At 40.7% G+C, this 17,106-nt stretch overlaps 1 pseudogene; it reads left to right on the forward strand.

The window, feature by feature from the left end:
* The first annotated feature begins 9,334 nt into the window (after positions 1 to 9,334).
* Olr281-ps1 (olfactory receptor 281, pseudogene 1) lies at positions 9,335 to 10,298 on the forward strand (annotated as a pseudogene).
* The last annotated feature ends 6,808 nt before the right edge of the window (positions 10,299 to 17,106 follow it).

Consider the following 17,106-nt stretch of genomic DNA (forward strand, 5'->3'; position numbering starts at 1 on the left):
CTTGAACATGAATAGCAATCAAGCTGCCTACTGAGCCATCTCCCTAGTCCTAGGTATTTGCTTTTAGGACATCACCAGAGTCATACTTAGTAAATCAACTTTTATTTTCTCTGTTAATGTCCTAATGATCTGAACCACATGTATTGTGTCTTCAGTTTGTTCAATTCTGTCCTCTAACTCTCCTATGCCAAGTCCCATATTACAATTCTGTTTTGTCTCCTTTATATAAAGGCTAGCATCTCTGCTCTAGTACTCAAGTATTACTAGAGTTCATTCCCCTTACCTTTGCTTCTAAAACAGTGATTTCCACTCTGGTTTTTTTACATGGCTGCCAGAGAAATGAACATTTTACTCTGTGAGTCAGAGGAGGTCTGAAGGATTTGGGAGGAATCATGGGATTGTTTTGATGGAGTCATAGGAAACAGATGGGAAGAGAAGGTGTAAGAAATGGGAAGTCGGCTGCCGCTGCAGAGAGCCCCTGGGCAGCACCCCACGAGCGAACCTGAGCCTCGGGACCACAGGTAAGACCAAATTTTCTGCTGCAAGAAAGCTGCCTGGTGAGCTTGGGACACACGGAAGCAGAATTTCTCTAGGACCGGGCACGTTCTGTGTTTACCAGAAGTCCCACACCCGCGGATCCCAGCCCGCAGCAGCTCTCTGCTCCCAGACCCGGTGAGAGAGAGACCCAACCGCCTGGTCAGGTGGGCACTCCTGAGGCTGCAGAGCAGAAGAGACCACCAACACTGCTCACCCCTGCCCACATCCCTGGCCCAAGAGGAAACTGTATAAGGCCTCTGGGCTCCCGTGGGGGAGGGCCCAGGAGCGGCAGGACCCCTGCCAGTGACACCACCGGAACCTGAAAGAAACAGACCGGATAAACAGTTCTCTGCACCCAAATCCCGTGGGAGGGAGAGCTAAACCTTCAGAGAGGCAGACAGGCCTGGGAAACCAGAAGAGACTGCTCCCTGCACACACATCTCAGACGCCAGAGGAAAAAGCCAAAGACCATCTGGAACCCTGGTGCACTGAAGCTCCCGGAAGGGGCGGCACAGGTCTTCCTGGTTGCTGCCGCTGCAGAGAGCCCCTGGGCAGCACCCCACGAGCAAACCTGAGCCTCGGGACCACAGGTAAGACCAAATTTTCTGCTGCAAGAAAGCTGCCTGGTGAACTCAAGACACAGGCTCACAGGAACAGCTGAATAACTGTAGAAAGGAAAAACTACACGCCCGAAAGCAGAACACTCTGTCCCCATAACTGACTGAAAGAGAGGAAAACAGGTCTACAGCACTCCTGACACACAGGCTTATAGGACAGTCTAGCCACTGTCAGAAATAGCAGAACAAAGTAACACTAGAGATAATCTGATGGCGAGAGGCAAGCGCAGGAACCCAAGCAACAGAAACCAAGACTACATGCCATCATCGGAGCCCAATTCTCCCACCAAAACAAACATGGAATATCCAAACACACCAGAAAAGCAAGATCTAGTTTCAAAATCATATTTGATCATGATGCTGGAGGACTTCAAGAAAGACATGAACACACTTAGGGAAGGACAGGAAAACATTAATAAACAAGTAAAAGCCTACAGAGAGGAATCACAAAAATCCCTGAAAGAATTCCAGGAAAACACAATCAAACAGTTGAAGGAATTAAAAATGGAAATAGAAGCAATCAAGAAAGAACACATGGAAACAACCCTGGATATAGAAAACCAAAAGAAGAGACAAGGAGCTGTAGATACAAGCTTCACCAACAGAATACAAGAGATGGAAGAGAGAATCTCAGGAGCAGAAGATTCCATAGAAATCATTGACTCAACTGTCAAAGATAATGTAAAGCGGAAAAAGCTACTGGTCCAAAACATACAGGAAATCCAGGACTCAATGAGAAGATCAAACCTAAGGATAATAGGTATAGGAGAGACTGAAGACTCCCAGCTCAAAGGACCAGTAAATATCTTCAACAAAATCATAGAAGAAAACTTCCCTAACCTAAAAAAAGAGATACCCATAGACATACAAGAAGCCTACAGAACTCCAAATAGATTGGACCAGAAAAGAAACACCTCCAGTCACATAATTGTCAAAACACCAAACGCACAAAATAAAGAAAGAATATTAAAAGCAGTAAGGGAAAAAGGTCAAGTAACATATAAAGGGAGACCTATCAGAATCACACCAGACTTCTCGCCAGAAACTATGAAGGCCAGAAGATCCTGGACTGATGTTATACAGACCCTAAGAGAACACAAATGCCAGCCCAGGTTACTGTATCCTGCAAAACTCTCAATTAACATTGATGGAGGAACCAAGATATTCCATGACAAAACCAAATTTACACAATATCTTTCTACAAATCCAGCACTACAAAGGATAATAAATGGTAAAGCCCAACGTAAGGAGGCAAGCTATACCCTAGAAGAAGCAAGAAACTAATCGTCTTGGCAACAAAACAAAGAGAATGAAAGCACACAAACATAACCTCACATCCAAATATGAATATAACGGGAAGCAATAATCACTATTCCTTAATATCTCTCAACATCAATGGCCTCAACTCCCCAATAAAAAGACATAGATTAACAAACTGGATACGCAACGAGGACCCTGCTTTCTGCTGCCTACAGGAAACACACCTCAGAGACAAAGACAGACACTACCTCAGAGTGAAAGGCTGGAAAACAACTTTCCAAGCAAATGGTCAGAAGAAGCAAGCTGGAGTAGCCATTCTAATATCAAATAAAATCAATTTCCAACTAAAAGTCATCAAAAAAGATAAGGAAGGACACTTCATATTCATCAAAGGAAAAATCAACCAAGATGAACTCTCAATCCTAAATATCTATGCCCCAAAATCAAGGGCACCTACATACGTAAAAGAAACCTTACTAAAGCTCAAAACACACATTGCACCTCACACAATAATAGTGGGAGATTTCAACACCCCACTCTCATCAATGGACAGATCATGGAAACAGAAATTAAACAGTGATGTAGACAGACTAAGAGAAGCCATGAGCCAAATGGACTTAACGGATATTTATAGAACATTCTATCCTAAAGCAAAAGGATATACCTTCTTCTCAGCTCCTCATGGTACTTTCTCCAAAATTGACCATATAATTGGTCAAAAAACGGGCCTCAACAGGTACAGAAAGATAGAAATAATCCCATGCGTGCTATCGGACCACCACGGCCTAAAACTGGTCTTCAATAACAATAAGGGAAGAATGCCCACATATACGTGGAAATTGAACAATGCTCTACTCAATGATAACCTGGTCAAGGAAGAAATAAAGAAAGAAATTAAAAACTTTTTAGAATTTAATGAAAATGAAGATACAACATACTCAAACTTATGGGACACAATGAAAGCTGTGCTAAGAGGAAAACTCATAGCGCTGAGTGCCTGCAGAAAGAAACAGGAAAGAGCATATGTCAGCAGCTTGACAGCACACCTAAAAGCTCTAGAACAAAAAGAAGCAAATACACCCAGGAGGAGTAGAAGGCAGGAAATAATCAAACTCAGAGCTGAAATCAACCAAGTAGAAACAAAAAGGGCCATAGAAAGAATCAACAGAACCAAAAGTTGGTTCTTTGAGAAAATCAACAAGATAGATAAACCCTTAGCCAGACTAACGAGAGGACACAGAGAGTGTGTCCAAATTAACAAAATCAGAAATGAAAAGGGAGACATAACTACAGATTCGGAGGAAATTCAAAAAATCATCAGATCTTACTATAAAAACCTATATTCAACAAAATTTGAAAATCTTCAGGAAATGGACAATTTCCTAGACAGATACCAGGTATCGAAGTTAAATCAGGAACAGATAAACCAGTTAAACAACCCCATAACTCCTAAGGAAATAGAAGCAGTCATTAAAGGTCTCCCAACCAAAAAGAGCCCAGGTCCAGACGGGTTTAGTGCAGAATTCTATCAAACCTTCATAGAAGACCTCATACCAATATTATCCAAACTATTCCACAAAATTGAAACAGATGGAGCACTACCGAATTCCTTCTACGAAGCCACAATTACTCTTATACCTAAACCACACAAAGACACAACAAAGAAAGAGAACTTCAGACCAATTTCCCTTATGAATATCGACGCAAAAATACTCAATAAAATTCTGGCAAACCGAATTCAAGAGCACATCAAAACAATCATCCACCATGATCAAGTAGGCTTCATCCCAGGCATGCAGGGATGGTTTAATATACGGAAAACCATCAACGTGATCCATTATATAAACAAACTGAAAGAACAGAACCACATGATCATTTCATTAGATGCTGAGAAAGCATTTGACAAAATTCAACACCCCTTCATGATAAAAGTCCTGGAAAGAATAGGAATTCAAGGCCCATACCTAAACATAGTAAAAGCCATATACAGCAAACCAGTTGCTAACATTAAACTAAATGGAGAGAAACTTGAAGCAATCCCACTAAAATCAGGGACTAGACAAGGCTGCCCACTCTCTCCCTACTTATTCAATATAGTTCTTGAAGTTCTAGCCAGAGCAATCAGACAACAAAAGGAGATCAAAGGGATACAGATTGGAAAAGAAGAGGTCAAAATATCACTATTTGCAGATGACATGATAGTATATTTAAGTGATCCTAAAAGTTCCACCAGAGAACTACTAAAGCTGATAAACAACTTCAGCAAAGTGGCTGGGTATAAAATTAACTCAAATAAATCAGTTGCCTTCCTCTATACAAAAGAGAAACAAGCCGAGAAAGAAATTAGGGAAACGACACCCTTCATAATAGACCCAAATAATATAAAGTACCTCGGTGTGACTTTAACCAAGCAAGTAAAAGATCTGTACAATAAGAACTTCAAGACACTGAGGAAAGAAATTGAAGAAGACCTCAGAAGATGGAAAGATCTCCCATGCTCATGGATTGGCAGGATTAATATAGTAAAAATGGCCATTTTACCAAAAGCAATCTACAGATTCAATGCAATCCCCATCAAAATACCAATCCAATTCTTCAAAGAGTTAGACAGAACAATTTGCAAATTCATCTGGAATAACAAAAAACCCAGGATAGCTAAAGCTATCCTCAACAATAAAAGGACTTCAGGGGGAATCACTATCCCTGAACTCAAGCAGTATTACAGAGCAATAGTGATAAAAACTGCATGGTATTGGTACAGAGACAGACAGATAGACCAATGGAATAGAATTGAAGACCCAGAAATGAACCCACACACCTATGGTCACTTGATTTTTGACAAAGGAGCTAAAACCATCCAATGGAAAAAAGATAGCATTTTCAGCAAATGGTGCTGGTTCAACTGGAGGGCAACATGTAGAAGAATGCAGATCGATCCATGCCTATCACCCTGTACAAAGCTTAAGTCCAAGTGGATCAAGGACCTCCACATCAAACCAGACACACTCAAACTAATAGAAGAAAAACTAGGGAAGCATCTGGAACACATGGGCACTGGAAAAAATTTCCTGAACAAAACACCAATGGCTTATGCTCTAAGATCAAGAATCGACAAATGGGATCTCATAAAACTGCAAAGCTTCTGTAAGGCAAAGGACACTGTGGTTAGGACAAAACGGCAACCAACAGATTGGGAAAAGATCTTTACCAATCCTACAACAGATAGAGGCCTTATATCCAAAATATACAAAGAACTCAAGAAGTTAGACCGCAGGGAAACAAATAACCCTATTAAAAAATGGGGTTCAGAGCTAAACAAAGAATTCACAGCTGAGGAATGCCGAATGGCTGAGAAACACCTAAAGAAATGTTCAACATCTTTAGTCATAAGGGAAATGCAAATCAAAACAACCCTGAGATTTCACCTCACACCAGTGCGATTGGCTAAGATCAAAAACTCAGGTGACAGCAGATGCTGGCGAGGATGTGGAGAAAGAGGAACACTCCTCCATTGTTGGTGGGATTGCAGACTGGTAAAACCATTCTGGAAATCAGTCTGGAGGTTCCTCAGAAAATTGGACATTGAACTGCCTGAGGATCCAGCTATACCTCTCTTGGGCATATACCCAAAAGATGCCTCAACATATAAAAGAGACACGTGCTCCACTTTGTTCATCGCAGCCTTATTTACAATAGCCAGAAAATGGAAAGAACCCAGATGCCCTTCAACAGAGGAATGGATACAGAAAATGTGGTACATCTTCACAATGGAATATTACTCAGCTATCAAAAACAACGAGTTTATGAAATTCGTAGGCAAATGGTTGGAACTGGAAAATATCATCCTGAGTGAGCTAACCCAATCACAGAAAGACATACATGGTATGCACTCATTGATAAGTGGCTATTAGCCCAAATGCTTGAATTACCCTAGATCCCTAGAACAAACGAAACTCAAGACGGATGATCAAAATGTGAATGCTTCACTCCTTCTTTAAATGAGGAAAAAGAATACCCTTGGCAGGGAAGGGAGAGGCAAAGATTAAAACAGAGACTGAAGGAACACCCATTCAGAGCCTGCCCCACATGTGGCCCATACATATACAGCCACCCAATTAGACAAGATGGATGAAGCAAAGAAGTGCAGACCGACAGGAGCCGGATGTAGATCGCTCCTGAGAGACACAGCCAGAATACAGCAAATATAGAGGCGAATGCCAGGAGCAAACCACTGAACTGAGAATAGGTCCCCTATTGAAGGAATCAGAGAAAGAACTGGAAGAGCTTGAAGGGGCTCGAGACCCCAAAAGTACAACAATGCCAAGCAACCAGAGCTTCCAGGGACTAAGCCACTACCTAAAGACTATACATGGACTGACCCTGGACTCTGACCCCATAGGTAGCAATGAATATCCTAGTAAGAGCACCAGTGGAAGGGGAAGCCCTGGGTCCTGCTAAGACTGAACCCCCAGTGAACTAGTCTATGGGGGGAGGGCGGCAATGGGGGGAGGGTTGGGAAGGGAACACCCATAAGGAAGGGGAGGGGGGAGGGGGATGTTTGCCCGGAAACCGGGAAAGGGAATAACACTCGAAATGTATATAAGAAATACTCAAGTTAATAAAAAAAAAAAATAAAAAAAATTAAAAAAAACAAAAAAAATGTATAAAAATTAAGCAACGAAAAAAAAAAGAAAAAGAAATGGGAAGTCATCAGGGCTTCATATGCTAATGAGAAGGAACTTGAATGGAGGTCAGGATCTGGTAAGGTTTGTGGGTTTCTGGTTCTAAGGATGTGTGAGTAGTGACAATGGGGAGAGATCTGGAAATGGGGAATTGGTCTAGGAGGTGCAGGGAGAGTGGGGAGCTTTGTCCAAATTGGGGCTATAAAGGGGGAGTTGGACAAGGAGGTAAACAGCTGTAGGTAAGACTGGAAAATGGCAGAGAATCAGGAATTTCATGCTTGTTTACTGCCTAACTGCTGAAGTCCCATCTCCCTCAGCCTAGCCCTCTTAATGCAGTTTTCTACTGATGAATAAGATGCCTAAGTCAAAGCCAGAAATGCTGTCCAGAGGAATTCCTGACCATACAGTTAGGGTTCCACATGCAGGGAGGAGCACAGGCTCAAGCCTGGGATTTTGGCAGGGTCGGGACCAATTCCTAAACCAGTGGTGCTCACACCCCACAGCAGCCTCAAGCTCCTAGAAAAGTCAGACAGTAAATGCAGCTCTTCTTTGCTCTCCTGTTGTTGATTATTTCCCTTCAGACACAGTAGTCAACTGAGGGAAGAGTCCGGGTTTCCCTAATTTAAATAATTATCACTCCATATATTTAGTAAATATTGATTAATCACTTTTATATATTATGAATATAGATACCTGTTTTCAGTTCTGGGAACAACACAAAATCTAGAACAAAATTACTGTCACCCTGCAGTTCATATTCTTGAGGGAGAATTAGGCATTAAACATAAAAACCCAACAGACTGGATTATTTATTTCCATTGGTAGTGAGTGCTCTGGCAAATGACAAGGCAGGTGATAGGAGTTAGAGACCTGGGTGATAGGGATGCACAAAGTCGCTCAGATGTCTTCTGTGGAGTGTATGGCTCAGGTTTAGCTGAAAGGGTGCAAACATCCCTTGGTGATGGTTGCTCAGACAGTGAGTGGGGGACACAAACTCCAAGTATAGCTGTATTTTCCTTTAAAGGGAGCAAGTGAGCCATAGATTCAGAATGGTCCTACATGGCATTTTCTAAAAGCATTTTCTGATCCCAAGAACCAATGGTATAAAATTGGTTTCTAAAATTTCTCATTGGGGCAAATTCCAGTAAATTTGGTTCACCAGGACCAGAAATCAAAAAAAAAAAAAATACTCTGGAAGCCATTTGACTTATGTTCATTTGGGGTCACTTTATCTACAAATCAATTTTTTGGAGATATGGTATATTTATTCAGGTATATATGGTTGATTTTTCAATCTTAACAAAGTAAAATGTGTTTTGTACTTTATTTTAAGAATATTTGCCAATATATTAAATTTAAAATTATCAGTTTTAATTTGTTTGTATTCTATACTAATTTCTAATTTGAAATTATTTAAAATTCATATACAAGTATACAATTAAAAATAACACAAAGATGCATGCATCAGAGTAGTGAAAAGTGGATTCTAAATAACACAAAGCTTGTGTGTATTCTAAGAATGCGTTTGGTTAATTTTTGCTACATAGAAAACTGGTGCCAAAGACTATTAGTCTATTAGTTAATGTTTTAACTTCAAAATTATCATTATATTACTACTACTACTACTACTACTACTACTACTACTACTACTACTACTATTACTACTACTACTACTACTACTACTATTATTATTATTATTATTATTATTATTATTATTATAGTGTGTGTGTGTTGCATGTGCCATGGAAATCTTCTGGAGGTCAGGTGACTTAGGAATTGCTTCTTCTGTCTACCATATTAAGAATGGTCTAATTTGATTCTGTTGCAACATACTCTTCAGACTAACCTCGAACTTAAGGGTATTTCACTCGGCTTTGCCTCTCACTCACATCTTGTCATAGGAGTACTAGGATTACATATTACTATATCATTTATATCAAATTCATTTTTTAATTGTGAGTTCAAAGGGTGGAACTGAAGTCAGGCTATGAGGCAAGTGCTTTCACTAGCTGAATCATTTTACCAGCCTTATTTTATAATTGTTAAATGATTTCTGAGCCAACATTGTAACTTGTCCACTTGTGTTTTAAAGATTCATTGTTAATCATTATTGATCATTCTTCAAAACTGCTAGTCTGAATCTCTGTCAAAAGAAGCAGGTCTTTACAGTTTCTGCCAAGAACTCCAAGTTTGAACTCGGCTCCTGGTCTGTGACTTCATCTCACATGTGCTATATCCCTAAGACCAACACAGGGTTCCACTATTGAAATGAGGAGGCAAAATCACAGCTCTACAGTTGACTTCATCCTCTTGGGATTTTCTAACTATCCTGAACTTCAGAGGCAGATGTTTGGGCCTTTCCTAGTTATTTATCTGGTGACTGTGTTGGGAAATGCCATCATTATCACGATCATCTTCCTGGACCAGAGCCTGCACATCCCCATGTACCTGTTCCTGCAGAACTTATCCTTAGTGGACCTCTGTTTCAGCACAGTCATCACACCTAAAATGTTGATGGTCCTGACCACTGAGAATACAACCATTTCCTTTGGGGGCTGTTTTGCACAGATGTATTTCATTCTTCTCTTTGGTGTGACTGAGTGTTTTCTACTTGGTGCAATGGCTTATGACCGATTTGCTGCAATCTGCCATCCTCTATCCTACCCAGTGATTATGAATAAAAGAGTGTTTGTGAAATTAGTAATGTTCTCATGGTTCTCAGGTACCATGATGACTACTCTGCAGAGCATATGGGTGTTTAGCTTCCCCTACTGTGGCCACAGGGAAATTAACCATCTCTTCTGTGAGACTCCTCCTGTGCTGGAACTCGCATGTGCAGACACATTCGTGTTTGAAGTCTATGCTTTCACGGGCACCATTTTCATTGTTGTGGTCCCCTTTCTGTTGATACTCTTGTCTTATACTCGAATTCTCTTTGATGCCATCCACTACAGGGAGGCAGAAGGCCTTTTCCACATGTGCCTCTCATCTCACCTCTGTCACCCTCTTCTATGGCACAGGCAGTATAACTTATCTGCAGCCCAAATCCAGGTACTCACCAGACACCAAGAAAATGATGTCATTGGCATACACACTGCTCACCCCTCTGCTGAATCCACTTATCTACAGCCTGAGAAATAAGGAGATGAAAAGGGCTGTGTTGAAATTATGACAAAGAAAAGTAATTTTACACACAGATTGATTTTTTGAGGAACTTGTTTTATCATGCTTTTGATGCCTATGGATTTTGAAGGTGGTGAAAACAAGAGTATATTTCTTGGTTAGAGTGTGTTTTCTTTCTTGATTATTTCCATGTTTGAAAACATGTCGCATTAATCTTCATTTTTAATACTTTACTCAATTGTTTTTAAGAGGTATATGCTTCTGAAACATAATTCACAGTTTATTGATATACTTTATGTTATTGACATACAGATTATTGCTATACCATTGCCATAAAGATGATGTCTCAATAAACATCTAGTTCCTTATATGTTCATATATTTGATGGTTTTCCTTATTTTTCCATTAATTAATTTATTTATTTATTCATGTTACATTCCAATCACTGACTCCCTTACCCCCTTCACACAGTCTCTTTCCCATTCCTCCCTCCCATTGTCCACTGAGAGAGTGGCACCCCCCCTGGGTATCTCAACCCTGGCACTTCAAGTCACTGCAGAGCTAGGTGCATCCCTTCCACTGAAGATAGAGAAGGCAGCCCAAACTAGAGGAACAGGATCAACAGACAAGATACAGCTTTAGGAACAGCCCCGCTACAGTTGTTGGGGAACCTGGATGAGGACCAAGCTGCACATCTCCTACATATGTGTGTAGGTCCTAGATCCAGTCCATGTATGCTCTTTGATTGGTGGTTCAGTCTCCAAGAGCCCCAAAGGGCCCAGGTTGGTTGACCTGTGGAGTTCCTATTCCCCCTGTGGCCCTTGATTCTTCTACCAACTCTTCCACGAGACTCTAAGCTCTGTCCAGTGTTTGGCTGTTGTCCTCTATATCTGTGTCACTCAGCTGCTGAGTGGAACCTCTCAGAGGATAGTTATGTGAAGCTCCTATTTGCAAACATAACAGGATATCAGTGTTTGCCCTTGGGGTGGGCCTCAAGCCGGGCCACTTATCAGTTGGCCATTCCCTCAGACTGCTCCATCTTTGTCCCTACAGTTCTTATAAACAGGACAAATTTTGCATAAAAAGTTTTGAAAGTTAGTTGGTTTCCTTATCTCTTCACTGGTATCCTACCTGTCTACAGGAAATAACCTTTTTCGATATCATATCCCCGTTGCTTGGAGTCTCAGCTAAAGGCTAAAGTTACCCCCATAGACTTCTGTTAATGCCCCCAATCCTAGGTCTCTAGGATATCCTAGAGATGTCCCCTACCCCCAACCCTGCCAGCCACCGATTTCCATTCATTCTTGCTGATTTTATTTTTATGTGATACATTCTTCAAGGATGATTAAGGACATGAATTATTTTGTATTTATACACTTTCGTAGGTGTTATAGATGCTGGCTAAGCTGGTCATTCTTTTAATCCCAGCACTGTCAAGTTCAATGCAGGAAAACCCAAAGCTCCAGATCAGCCTGGGCTACATGTGTTCCAGAGCACTGTGAGCTATATACAAAATGAGGATCATCCTGAGAATACAAAGGCTAAGGATACCACTCAGTGATAAGTAGAATGCTTGCTTAATATTCACTAGACCCTGGGATTAAACAAGCAAAGAAATATTAGAGCAGAATTGCTGTACACATGTACATGGTTACTTAATACTGTTGTAAAGTCCCACTGAGCATCTCTCCTGTCTAAAGCATCAGGAGATCAAAAACATGGTGAAATTGTTCTAGAGAGCAAATCCATTCCAAGAAAGAGTAAAAAAAAAATATGCATTTATTGGTTCTTTCCAGTTTGTACCTACATTGTGGAGTGGAACCTGGGTTCTGGCTCTCTACCCACTCAAACCTCACCCAGAGGCAGCTTGAACCCCAGGAGTTCTGACATACTCAAGATCCCAAGTGAGGCCCCCAACCCATACCCCAATACCTGGTGTATCGGGACTCCCCAAGACCCAGGGATACAGAAACCCCTACCTAATCAGAGGCACATGTTCCTTCTGGTTTGCACCTACAACAAGGAGCTGACCCTGAACTCTGATTCTCCACCCACTCTGCCCACACCCAGAGGCAGCTGGACACCTAGGAGCTCTGACACACCAGGATACCAGAATTATAGGATCAGAGAGAAAGCTGAACCCCCAGGAGCTCTGAAAAAAACAGGATCACAGGATTACAGGTTCACAGCAAAGCCAGTAAGCACAACAGATAACCAGTTGGCAAAAAGCAAGAACAAGAATATAAGCAACAAAAAAACAATACTACTTGGCAACACAAAAACCCAGATCCACCACCACCACAGCAAGCCCTGGATCCTGTTAAGGCTTGGTGCCCCAGTGTAGGGGAATTCCAGGGCAGGAAGGAAGGAGGGAGTGGGTAGGGGGTTGCAGAAGCACTCTCATTGAAGTAGGGGGAGGGGATTAGATAGGGTTTGCCAGAGGGTAACCAGAAAGGGGAACAACATCTGAAATGTAAATAAAAAATATCCAATAAGAAAGAAAGACATATAATGTAGGCAAATGGGTGGAACTAGAAAATACGCTGAGCAAGGTAATCTACACTGAGAAAGGCACATATGGCATGTACTCACAAGTGAACATTAGCCATAACGTACAGTATAATCATGCTACAAATTCATGGACCCGAAGAAACAAAGTAATAAGAAGCCCTAAGGAAGGATGCATAAATCCCAGTCAGGTGAGAAAACAAAATGGCCGTCAGATGTTGTTGAAGAGAGGGAACTAGGTGACAGAATGGGTGGGGAAGGCTAAGGGTATGGAAATCAGATACAGAGACAAGAGTAAGGGAGAGCAATGGGAGTGAGAAATATAGGGTGTCACTATCTCTGTGGCTAGCTAGAAACCTAGCACTGGGGATGCTCCAGGGAATATGTACAGGTGACCCTACCGAAGATTCCTACCCCTGGAGGATATGGAGACTAAAGTGGACACCTCCTGTAGCCAGGCAGAACTTCTAATGGAGGGAGAGGGACAGCAAATCACTCACAAAACCTTCAATCCAAAATCTGTCCTGTAGGTAAGATGCCCAGGGATGAAGATGGGGAAAAGACTGAGGGAATGGCTCACCAATGACTAGCCCAACTTCAAACACACTCCATTGAGAGAAACAACTCCTGACACTTCATAACACTCTGCTATGCTTACAGACAAGAAACTAGCATCACTGTCTCCTGAGATGCTTCATCCAGCAGTGGATGGAAACAGATGTAGAAATCCACACCCAAACACCAGGCAGTGGCTGAGTCTTGTGGAAGAGTTGGAGATAGAGTTGAGCCAACCTGAGGGGTCAAGAATTCCACAAGTAGACCAAAGATCATGCAGAGGCTGGACCTAGGCTACCTGTATATTTGTAGCAGATGTACTTCTTGGTCTTCATGTGGGTCCCTTAACAACTGGAATGGAGGCTGTCTCTGACTCAGTTGCCTGCCATTGGATTTTCTTACCCTAACTAGACTGCCCAGTTGGCCTCAGTAGGACAGTATGCATTTAGTCCTGTTGTGACTAGCTGTCCTATTTCAGGGCAGGGGGGTGGGGTGGAGATCCATCTTTCAGGAGAAGTAGAAAGGATAATGGAGAAGTGATTTGTAAGTGTGGGACTGGGAGATGTGGAATGGGTGTAAGGGATGTGAAGTTAATAAATAAATTAATAAAAAAGTATACAACAACATATTTACCAACCTAGACCTCCCACTACACTAAGTATGAGTATAACCTCAGATGTTAAAACTCACTGCTTAAACAAAAACAGAATCTGTTAGAAACTAACAGATCTGGGAAAATCTGGGGAAATGGTTTTAGTCACTGAGGTGTTTACTTTTCAAGATGAGGACTTCACAGGAGAAATGCAGGTTCAGTGAGTAGATGGGGGAGTGTGATTGAAGCAAACACATTCAGAATGCACATGCAAATATATGTGCACATACAGATCAATACAGTTATGATATTTTTCTAACAAAATGAAGACCAGTGTATATAATATGGACCGTTACTGGATCCTATGTATGTGCAACAAAGATTTGATTAACTCATCTCATTCTTCAGCTAAGTTTCAGGCTAAACAGGACATTGGCTATAAGACCAAACTATATGCTAATTTTTAAACATATTCCAAGTCTTTTAAACTATATCTATCACCCAAACATGTTCTCGACACATATCTAGTAAGCTTCTGGGGGTTTTGTATATGATAATTAACACAGAGAAATGAAATGCATGTGCTGAAGGGAAAGAATTAGAAACTACACAATATTTGAGCCCAAGGAGACTATATTTAATACATATTTCTCAGAGCACAAGAATTATACAGTAATCTGAGCAGATGGAATATAAGTGTCTGAGGTAGTAGACGACTAGAAGGAAAAAAATCTTATAAACACAGCTAGGAAGGTACAAATTCCCAGTGATTAAAGACAGAAAACACAAAACCTTGCATGTCCAAAAGAGACTATATCCAAATACGAAGAATAGAACTAAACACACAATTCTACTATTGGCATTAATGAATGAAAATTTCAACTCCTGAGAAAGAAAAACACAGATTTTTATTTCAAATGAGGGTCCATACCCTGAGAAGTTGATTCTACTTCACTGCAAGATCACATATATCACCACCACCACCCCAAAAAATGGCAGTAAAAATTAGTCTTGAAGGACTTAAAACAAAGGATAGTAGGTGGGATAGTAAACATGGGAAAAGAAAAAATTAGGGAACAGGGTGATTATGATCAAAACATCTTGTAAAAATAAAGACTATCAACAAACGAAAAAAATACTACATTTTTTTAAAGATATGACCCAAATTTTTCCTGACTAAAAGAAATGCAGGGACAAAAGTAGAACAGAGATTAAAGGAAAGGTCATCCAGTGACTGGCCCAACTTGTGATTTATCCCATGAGCAGGCACCACACCCTGATATTATTTTTACTGATGCCATGTTGTGCTTTCAGAAAGGAGCCTAGCATGACTGTCTTCTGAGAGGCTCTAACAGCAGCTGACTGAGACAGATGCAACCAGCATCTGAGACAGACAGCCAACCATTGGACTGAGGTCAGGGACCCCTATGGAAGAATTAAAGGAAGGATTGAAGGAGCTGAAAGGGATGGTAACCCCATAGGAAGAACAACAGTGTCAACTAACCCAGATACCTGGAAGCTCCCAGAGACTAAGCCACCAACCAAAGAACATACATGGGCTGATCTGTGACCCCTGGCACATACTGTAGTAGAGGATTGCCTTGTTTGGCCTCAGTGAAAGAGGATGTGTTTAATCCTATAGAGACTTGATGCCCCGGGGAAGGGGGATAAAGGAAGTGACCTGGGGTTGGGTGAGAGGGTGAAGGGAGGGGTAAGGGTGATGTGAGGTGGAAGGAGGCAAAGGAGCAGGGAAGGGGGTGAAGAACTCTTGGAGGAAGGACCAGCAAGGGAGTCAACATTTGGAATGTAAATAAATGAAACAATTAAATGAAACAAGAAAAAATATCCATATGTAAACTCATTTCCAAGTCCACACTTAAAATTTTGTATTCTGGGTTTTTCTTTTATTCTTTGAAACACAAACACCTTTTCAGGCTGTTTGCTATTTGCATTTATCCTTTTCAGTATCTGCTTTGTGTTGCATATGTGGATAAAGCCTCATTTATTCAACCACTTTGCCTTATTTTATACTTTAGAAGACAAAGCAGAAAATGGCTATATTATTCTATAGAGCTTTTCATGAATATGATCACGTTCCAAATGGCTAATCTTGGCCTTAGGTCCTGTGGAAATTCCATTACATGTAAGACAAAAGTAGGCTATGAATAAGACACTGGCAGAGAGTTTGCCTATAAATGATGCCCTGGGGTTATCCTCTGAATCAGAAACACTAAAAAAAATGAACAGAATGAAACATAATGTATGAAAAAAAGATATGTCCATCAGACCAATCAAATGTAATAGAACAACACTAGAAGCACCAAAAAATATATATATATATCTGAATGGCAGTAAAACATACAAATGGATGGAACTAGAAAAATATCATCCTGACTGAAGTAATACAGACACAAAAGAACACACATGGTTTGTAGTAGGGTTAATAAATTCTCCCAATCTATAGATTGCTGTTTTGATCCACTGACAGTGTCCTTTGGCTTACAGAAGTTTTTCATACTTAAAATTTTGTATTCTGGGTTTTTCTCTTTTCCAAAAGGTCCCAATTATCAATTGTTGATCTTACAGGCTGAGCCACTGGTGTTCTTTTCAGGAAAAAATCCCCCTATTTCCCATTTTTCTCTTCTATTAGATTCAGTATATCTTATTTTATGTTGAGGTCCTTAATCCACTTGAACTTGACTTTTGTGTAAGGTGATAAATATGGACCCATTTGCATTCTTCTACATGCAGAGTGCCAGTTGAACCAGCACCATTTGTTGAAGATGCTTTCTTTATTCCACTGTATGGTTATGGCTTTTTTGTCAAATATCAAGTATCTATAGGTGTGTGTTTATTTCTAGGTGTTCAATTCTACTCCATTGATTGACCTCTCTGTCTCTGTACCAATACCCTGCAGTTTTTATCACTATTGCTCTGAACTACAGCTTAAGGTCAAGGGTGGTAATTCCCTCAGTTCTTTCAATGTTCAGAATTGTTTTGACTATCCTGGGTTTTTTGAAATCTAGGAATCTGCATTTGGAAGGATGATAGGTCTACCAGTCTACCTACTGATTTTTTTATTGGTTGAATAAGTTTTGTTCCTTGGTTTCTTTTTTTTTATTTTTTTTATTATTATTAACTTGAGTATTTCTTATATACATTTCGAGTGTTATTCCCTTTCCCAGTTTCCGGGCAAACATCCCCCTCCCTCCTCCCCTTTCTTATCGGTGTT

This window comes from Rattus norvegicus, chromosome 1 (assembly GCF_036323735.1).
Source record: "Rattus norvegicus strain BN/NHsdMcwi chromosome 1, GRCr8, whole genome shotgun sequence".
Classification (NCBI taxonomy): domain Eukaryota; kingdom Metazoa; phylum Chordata; class Mammalia; order Rodentia; family Muridae; genus Rattus; species Rattus norvegicus.